This window comes from Saccopteryx leptura, chromosome 6 (assembly GCF_036850995.1).
Source record: "Saccopteryx leptura isolate mSacLep1 chromosome 6, mSacLep1_pri_phased_curated, whole genome shotgun sequence".
NCBI lineage: Eukaryota > Metazoa > Chordata > Mammalia > Chiroptera > Emballonuridae > Saccopteryx > Saccopteryx leptura.
Genome location: NC_089508.1, coordinates 196119455 through 196128006, shown reverse-complemented (window position 1 = coordinate 196128006; position 8552 = coordinate 196119455).

Sequence of the window (8552 nt, the reverse complement as noted above, 5' to 3'; positions counted from 1 at the left end):
GTGAGGGCAAAGCCACTGGCAGCCTTGGAGGGTTATTTTCAAGGAGCCAAGGATGGCTGGGAGCTGGCGGGTCTGCCACCAGTTTTCCTGAGAAGGGTGCTGGTGGCTGTTCTCCATTTCCAAGGGCCACCATTCTGGCTCAGCCTGGGTCCAGATGATACGTTGTAGATGCAGATGGGAAAAGAGATGGTTAACTCTTCCAGATTTCTGCAGACTCAGCGGCCTGGGAGGTTTACTCATCCCATCACAGCTGCTGCAGTGTGGGGGCTGAAGCCTAGCCTCTGAAGTGGGGACAGGCAGGGCCGGCTGGCCCTCCGAACCCTTGCAGAGAAGCCTTGCTCCTTAAGCCTGAATGGGTGGCTGTGCACATGCACACACCCGCTAAAAAGCATATGTGCACACACACTTGAATACATGTGCAGGTATGATGAACACACATCTGTGTGTGCACACGTATGCACTAAAGAAATTCCCAGGTGCACTCCTCATCCCTCAGCTACCCACTCAGAGGTTTGTCTCAGCTTCTTGAAAGGCAGTGTGCAGTTTCTGAGCTCAGAGATTGCTTAGCTACAACTCAGAGCAGAGAGGCTGGGGGACCTGCAAGTGGTCAGCCCTGCTCCCATTGCTACCAGGACCAGGGGTCTCTTCTGGCTACCTGGGCCTGCATTTCAGAGAGGCCAGTTCCCATGATGCTGGGCCTCCACTCCCTAAATGACCTTGGGCGTGTCCTCAGTTTACTCACTTGTGCAGAGAACGGCTGAGATCAGAGTGCTGCTGGACAGTTTCAGCTCTGGTTGAGGAGAGCTCACTGCGATGCTGCCCACGTCCTGGCCAGTTTTTCCTGCATCCCTGCGGTTTTCTAACAAAGGGGGGAATGTTAGCGCCTGAAATGTTCTCACCTCTTGCTATTTTTGCAAAAGGCCCGAATGCAATTGTTAAAAATAGAAATAATGAGAGAAAGCAGAAGCTCCTGACCTTGAGTCACGAGGACAGAACAGGGTTCCCAGTGTCCTCTCTGGCTCATGATGATAAATGATCATGGTGCTGCCTTTGTCCTTAGCTAATTTACCCTTGGCCTGCAGAGGAAGTGTCTGCCTTTCTTCTTCTTCTTTTTTTGGAAAGCTAGAAAGGTGCTACAGACCTAATAGCCCTGCCTGGTCTTTTTGGGTGTTCTTTGCCTGGTCATGCGGTGAGGAGCTTGTCCCAGGTGCCCTGGGGCTCACACTGCCTGTGCTGGCATGACCTCCCACCTCCTGCTTCCCTGATCTGCACCTGTCCCCCTGGAAAGGCCCTGAGAAGGCTGGGAGTCCAGCACCCTTAGGAGGCTGACTGTCAGTGAAACACAAGCCATCCACCCTGAAGTTTCCAGAAAGGTTCTTTAAGGCAGGGCCAGGGAGTGGCCAAACCCAGCATCTGGCTGCTGTGATTCTCAGCATCTCTCTCTCCTTTTAAAAAAAATATTGCGCCCTGGCCGGTTGGCTCAGCGGTAGAGCGTCGGCCTAGCGTGCGGAGGACCCGGGTTCGATTCCCGGCCAGGGCACACAGGAGAAGCGCCCATTTGCTTCTCCACCCCTCCGCCGCGCTTTCCTCTCTGTCTCTCTCGTCCCCTCCCACAGCCAAGGCTCCATTGGAGCAAAGATGGCCCGGGCGCTGGGGATGGCTCTGTGGCCTCTGCCCCAGGCGCTAGAGTGGCTCTGGTCGCAACATGGCGACGCCCAGGATGGGCAGAGCATCGCCCCCTGGTGGGCAGAGCGTCGCCCCTGGTGGGCGTGCCGGGTGGATCCCGGTCGGGCGCATGCGGGAGTCTGTCTGACTGTCTCTCCCTGTTTCCAGCTTCAGAAAAATGAAAAAAAAAAAATATTGCACTTACTGATTTTAGAAAGAGGGATGAAGAGAGAGAAAGAAAGATGGATTTGTTGTTCCACTTATTTATGCATTCCTTGGTTGTTTCTTGTATGTGCTCTGAGCGGGGATCAAACCTGCAACCTTGGTATATTGGGATGGCGCTCTAACTAACTGTTCCACCTGGCCAGGGCCCAATCCCAGCATATCTTGAAGATAAAGAGAAGTTTGCATTTGGAAAGGCCCTTGGAATCTCCCCCAAAGTCAATTCTCTAGCCGAAGGGGATTCAGGATGTTAGCATGTCTTTCTACCCTTCCTGCATACATGTGCGCACATGTGAAGGCACGTGCACACTCTCTCTCTCTCTCTCTCTCTCGCACACGCACACACACACACACACACACACACACACACACACACTGCGCAGACTAAAGGCTCTCTGTGAGCCACAGCGTGTGGAGAAGAGCTGGTGCCTGTCTGAGGGGAGGTGGCCTGCACCAAGTTCTGCCCAGAGGGACAGGGAGAGGTGTCACCTGGCCTGTGGGTGGGGAGGATGGTCTGGCAGGCTCAGGTGTGGCATCAGTGGGGACACGTGCCATGCTGACCTGGAGACTTGGGTAATAAAAGTGCTTCAAGGAAACACGAACCAGCCTGATTGACTGCTCTCCTGCACTGGAGGCTGGTGACAGGCTGAGCAGCCCTTTTCACCCCACCCCTGCTCCTGATTCGTCCCTCTGCCTCCCAGCTCTGGTCATTCGCACTGCCCGGCCCTACCACCCAAGTCTTGACTCCTGTGCTGGCAGCTCAGCTAGGGCCCCAGGAGCTGGCCCCACTCTGGGCGACCTAGCATTTCTTTAAGCTTTCGGAGCAGAGCAGACAAGGAGTCAGAGCTGGTTTCAGGGATACTTAAGCCCCTGCCTCTTTCAGCCAAACGCAGTAGTTTCCTAGGACTGAGAAATCAATCCTCCTTTTTAAAATCGACTTCGGCACCGGTGAGGCTCGGAGCAGATCTGGGGCTTGGTGACGTCCAGTGAGCGTTCAGAGGCAGTGACGCTCAGCCTTCACCGCTCACCATGGGCCTTTGCTGTGGGAGCTCAGACAAGTAAGACTGAGTTTCTTCATCTCCTAAGAAAGACAATGGGTTTGGTTAGGAAAATTCAAGCATATGACCAAGGAGGGACCAAAGCCTCCACGCTGGCCTGGAGCACACACATCCTTCGATTCACGGGGTCAGCCGATCCCTACTAAGACAGGCCCGCGTTGAGCTGGGCGCATCTCTGGGGCACCAGTGGTGTCTGGGCTACAGTGAGTGAGGAACCCACCTCGTTAAGCACCATGCTGGGATTCTGCTGCAGGTGAGACCTGTCGGCTTTGCCCGCAAGCACTGCTCAGGGGTCCACATCTACCGGGCATCACCGTAGTCCCATTATGGTAAATGATAAGGCGGAGGTGTGATAAAAGCCACCTGTCACCTGTCACCCATAAACACCACGTCACATTGGACAAAGCCATAAGCCATCCTGGGTCTCAGCCAAGAAATGGCCTATAAAAGCTCTGCATAATGACCTCAAGCTCACTCTCCAGTGTCAGGAACACTCGGGGCAGCTGTCTGCAGGGTTATCTGTATGCAGGCACTTCCACCCACACTGCTACCTGCTCAGGGGCTGATGGCCCTTTAGCAGCTCCTCCCATTAGCAGCACTAGAGTGTCCAGAGTGTGCTCAGCAGCTGTGGGGGCATAGGACCCTGTCGCTCCGGTGACAGGTGGCAATGCTGTGTCCTGTGCCTTCAGGTGCATCTGCACACAGGGGTCCCTGCATGAAATCTGGGGTCATCCAAGAGGGTAGCTCAGACCTGTCCTGTGTCTGTCAGTTTTTACAGTAACACTTAGAATGAGGGCAGACATCTTCCCTGGTGAGAGCTGTGGGGATCCCTTTGGCCTCACCCCTCACCTCCTCCCACTCCCCCGTGGCCGAGGCTGGAGCCTGCAGAGGATACACCTGCAAAGGAGGAGCCCCAGAAGCTGGGCAGACCCCACTGCTCCCGAGCAGCAGAGGGTCTTTCAGCGTGGCTGCACCACCCAGCCACAGGGTTCCCATGCCCCACAGTACAGCTGCCACCTCAGGGCTAACCCACGTCCCCCACACCATGTGGCTTACCAACATGGAGTTTTTTGTTCTGGACCCAGAAATTTGAGGGTTCTGAATAGATGTCTGGCTGTAATTTATTCTCACTTGATCCTTGCATTGACTTCTAAATATCGAGTCTTATTGCCTAATAGTCACATTTTTATCTCTAATCACAAACCTATAGATTACATCCATGCATAAGATAATGTTTAGGGAATGCATTTTAATATTACAAAATGCCATTTTCTAAAATGACTCCCCTCTCCCCAGGGAAAGACAGAATTATGTCACTGACAACTCCCCATGGTGCCTCCTCAGAGACAATTCCCTACTGTCATGTTTTGCTCCACTTTTTAACAGGAATGTGCTGAATCTTACAAAGTGTTCCTCAACACTCTTGTCTGTGGAGACAGTGATGTAATCTCTGCTTCCAGTGATGGACTCACCTGGAACAGACCTTATGTGCTGAAACCGCCTGGTCCCTGCTCTCGGGAGCAAGTCAGAAACGGACCATGTCTCTTCCCTGCAGTGCTGAGGAAGCTGTCCAGAAAAACAGTCTCAAGTTCTACTAAACTGGGGAATAAATATTTGACCCTTTTAAATTCCTCCTGTGATTAGTGATCTAGTTCCATGTCTTAGTACTTCTTCAGTCAATTTTAGACATTTCCATTTTTCTTTAAAAATACATATTTGGTTTGTGTCTTCAAATATGATGGCACTGTCTTTTCTGGGGGTTTAAGCCTTCCCCATTTCTAGGCATATCGCCTCTTAACGTTCCTGAAAACACTTATTTTGTCTTCTCTTTTCTCTCCTTCATCAGATTTCACATTGACTCTTTTGTTAGTCTTCTCAGAGAAATGCCCTCATTTTCTTAGCCAACTCCACCACTGTTCATTTCCTAGCGCATTTGTTTTTGGTTCGTTCTGCACGAATTCACTTCTGTATCTGGGCTTATTTGTCCTTTTTCTTGTTTTTTGAACTGGAAGCTGAGTTCACTTATTTTTAGTCATCACCGCTTCTTAATAAGTGCAGTTATCACTTCAACTTTCCTCCAAGTGCCCCTTTATTGGTATCCTAAAGGTTTTAACAGGTGCTATTCTCATCTGCGTTCATTTTTAAAGTCTGTTATTTCCCTTTTGGTTCCCTTCAAAACCCCCAAATTATGTGAGTGTTTTTATTTGTGGTATTAATTCCAAGATAAAAATATTTTTAAAGCTCATGTTTTTAAAACTGCATTGTGTTCAGTGAGCAAACTACAGATTATGCAGTATCTGTGTATGCACGTGTGTGTACACACACTCAGTAAATAGACTGATACCTGCCTTTGGGATTCTTGGCATTCCTCTTATGGTCAATATAGTCAGTTTTGGTAGTTTCATGTACAGCAGAAAAGAATATAAATTATGTATTTGAATGATACAAATTTAGAAAATGACAACAAGCTTTATTTATTGTTTTATTGGCTGGTTTTGGAGTTTCTTGGTCTCTTTTAATTAGAACAAAGAGGCTATGTTTTCCAAAGAATACCCCCCCCCCCCAGGCTGTGGCCTGCGGCTGGGCAATAAAGAGCCAGAGAACCAGCAAGGAGACAGACATGCTAGAAGGTCAGTGAGGGCAGCTTAGGGTGAGGCCACCTTTGTCCACAGAACCTTTTTTTCTCCCTGCAGTACTCCCCAGTCCCTTCAAACCCAGCACACGGGATGCTGGTCTCAAGGCCCCTTCCCAGTATAAATACTGCCCACCCAGGCCCATTCCCATCAGCCCCCTGCTAGCCAAGTTCCAAGCAGGAGAGGGAGGTCAGGAATCTTGCCATGTTCTCTCTGCCACCAGACAAGGGTTACACTATACACCCCACGGCTTCTGGACACACAATGGACACCCGCTGAAGGCCACAACCCCCTCCTCCCTGCTGCCTACAGCACAACCCCTCCCCCACAGCCTGGCTGCCCCCTCTCAGCTCCAAAAACCACCTCTGGCAATGGCTGGCATATGGTCAACAGCCCCAGGAGTATCCCTGGTAGGTCTTAGATGAGTAATCCTTAGGAAAATATTGCACAATCCAAAAGGTGGAGGCACCAGGATTTGAACTGATGGATAGGTCCCTTGGGGCCTTGCTCCTCTATGCCCGGCCTGGGGGGTGCAGTGGGGAGAGGTAAGCTGAGATGTTCCAGAGGAAGGAAGCACGCCAGTTCAAGGGCTATGCTGTTCCCTCCCTTCATCCCTCTGGCATGTTCCAGCCTCCTTTCCCCTGAACTCCAGCCTCAAGGTCTTCCTGCTCTTCCAGGCCCCACCGCAGGGCCTCAGCACTGCCCCTGCTCAGAACACAGTCCTACAGACCTCAGAGTACCTCTTCCCTATGTGCAAGATTCTATTCAAGTGTCATTTTCTTTTTTGGTGGTTTCCCTGATGCCCCAAGTTGTCTGACTCCCTCTCCCCTTCACATTCTGCTAGTAATCCCTGCCACCACCTCACTTTGGAATGCCAGTTTTGGGAGGAAAAAGCCCCCAGAATCATTCCCAGATCTCCAATGAGACTACATGTTAACCCCCTGGTGCCCTTCCCAGAGTCCAGCCTGGCCTAGCCCAGCCTCTGCCCCAACAGTGAAGCAGAGGGCTTGAGGGGTTTTTTAATATATGTGTGTGTTTGTATGTGTCCCTGCATGTATACGTGTACGTGACTATGTATCTGTGTATCTATCTATATGTCTGTGCACATGTGTTTGTATGTATATGTATCTGTATGTCAGTCTCTGTATGTGTTTTTAATTTCCATGGATGGAACTACTGAACCGAATCAAATTACTCTGCAGAGCAAAGTATAAAGGCACCAGGCAAAAAGATCCAGCCAAGGGCTTTTCATAGGGTCCTCCTCTGGGTGTGCTGTTTCCAAAGTCTTTTCACATATGTCATCTTAGCCTGTTGACACCTGACCCCAAGTTGGGTGGTGGCTTGTGGTTGGTTCTTGAACACCCTGCCTATGCCCGCCCCAAGGCAGAGCTGTGTACAGGCCTCTCTGAGGTTCCTGCACAAATGGAGCGTGAACACAGCAATAGGACACAGTATTTCCCATCACAAACACTGTGTTGGGAAGATAGTGGTGGGGTAGGGAGGTAGGGACATCGGGCGGGGTGTGTGTGATAATATGGTTAGTGAGGCAATGCTCATCTAGGTGACAGCTGAGATGAACCACAAACTATGCAAGGGAGCCATCCAGTGGTGATGAGAGAGTCCAAAGAACATCTCAGTTCCCAAGGGGGGTGTAAGATAAAACGTCCAGGGAGCCTGGGGGAGAGCCACACCTGATACCATGGTTATGAGATCAGCCCACCCCATACTCACCCTGAGGACACTGGCCAAGGGATGGCTGGTAAGGCTGTGGAGGCTATAGAACCCAAGACCAAGGAGATCCTTGCTGGGCTGGGTGACCACAGACGTGAGCTGCTTTGGGCCATGAGTCTTGTCCTTGCTCCCTGCCTCCAGATGAAGTGGGGCAGGGCTTGCTTGTCAACCTGCATCTCAGTTCCCACCCCGTTTCCAAGGCCTTTCGGGGGAACCCCATCCAAGGTGCTGTCAGTGTGGAATGGAGAGAGAAAGGGAGGAAGCTTGAGCTCCAAGGATGAACCTGTCCCAAGTGTCCTTCAACCTCTTTCCTCCCACCCGCAACCTCCAACTGGAGCTCCTGGAAGCCTCAGTCCAGCCCTTTCATCCTTTCCAGAGCAGGTGAACAGACACTCCCCTCTTTTACTCAGCAAGTATCTAGCAGGCTCCTACAGAACCTCAGGCACTGGGGAGATTCAAGAGTGAGTCACAGAGAAAACGCACCCTGAATCCACGTAAGTGAAAGCCCTCTTGGGAGGGCATTGGGATGCCCAAGATAGCACAGTGAGTGAATGGGGAAGTACCCAGGTGCCCCCCTTTCCTGACTGTCCTCCCCTCTCCACCTGGCTGAAGAGGCTGTGGATTCTTACCTACCTGCTTCAGAAATGTGCAGTGTGCCTCTGGACAGGGGAGGAGAGCTTGTGTGCTCGCCAGGTTCACCTACCTTCATCACTAAGACTTTGGGCTGACGTCCACATTCATATTCCCTATTGGGGGCGGGGGCCCAGAAGAGGCCACAGTGTAGAAGTAACGCGCCCCTGGCTGGGAGGCAAATCTCTACCCCCCCCCCCCCCCCCCCCCCCCCCCCCCCCCCGTCCACACTGCACACACAGGGTACTTCTCCGCATCCAGCAGTCCTAGCTCCGGGCGCAAGCGCCGCCAGTTTTGTCGCAGGCGTGGTCCCCTTAGAGTAGGGTGGGGCCGAGTCGGGTGCTTGGAGCCTTGCCACAGTTTCAGCATCTGCTCTGAATTTGGGTCAAAAACCGCGCTTCTCGCTCCTCGCGTCCTCTCCGGCAACGGCCCTATCGCCCCCACCTCCCCCGCCCCTCTCCCGCGGCGCGAGCATGGGGCACAAGGTCGCCGTCTGGCGGCGCAGACGCCCAGAGGCTCCAGGGAGGGACTTGGTGTGGGTTCTGGCCCTCAGCTCAGCTGGGGAGGAGCCGGGAGGCTGCACACTAGCGGCAGCCGGCCCCGGGCGGGCGGG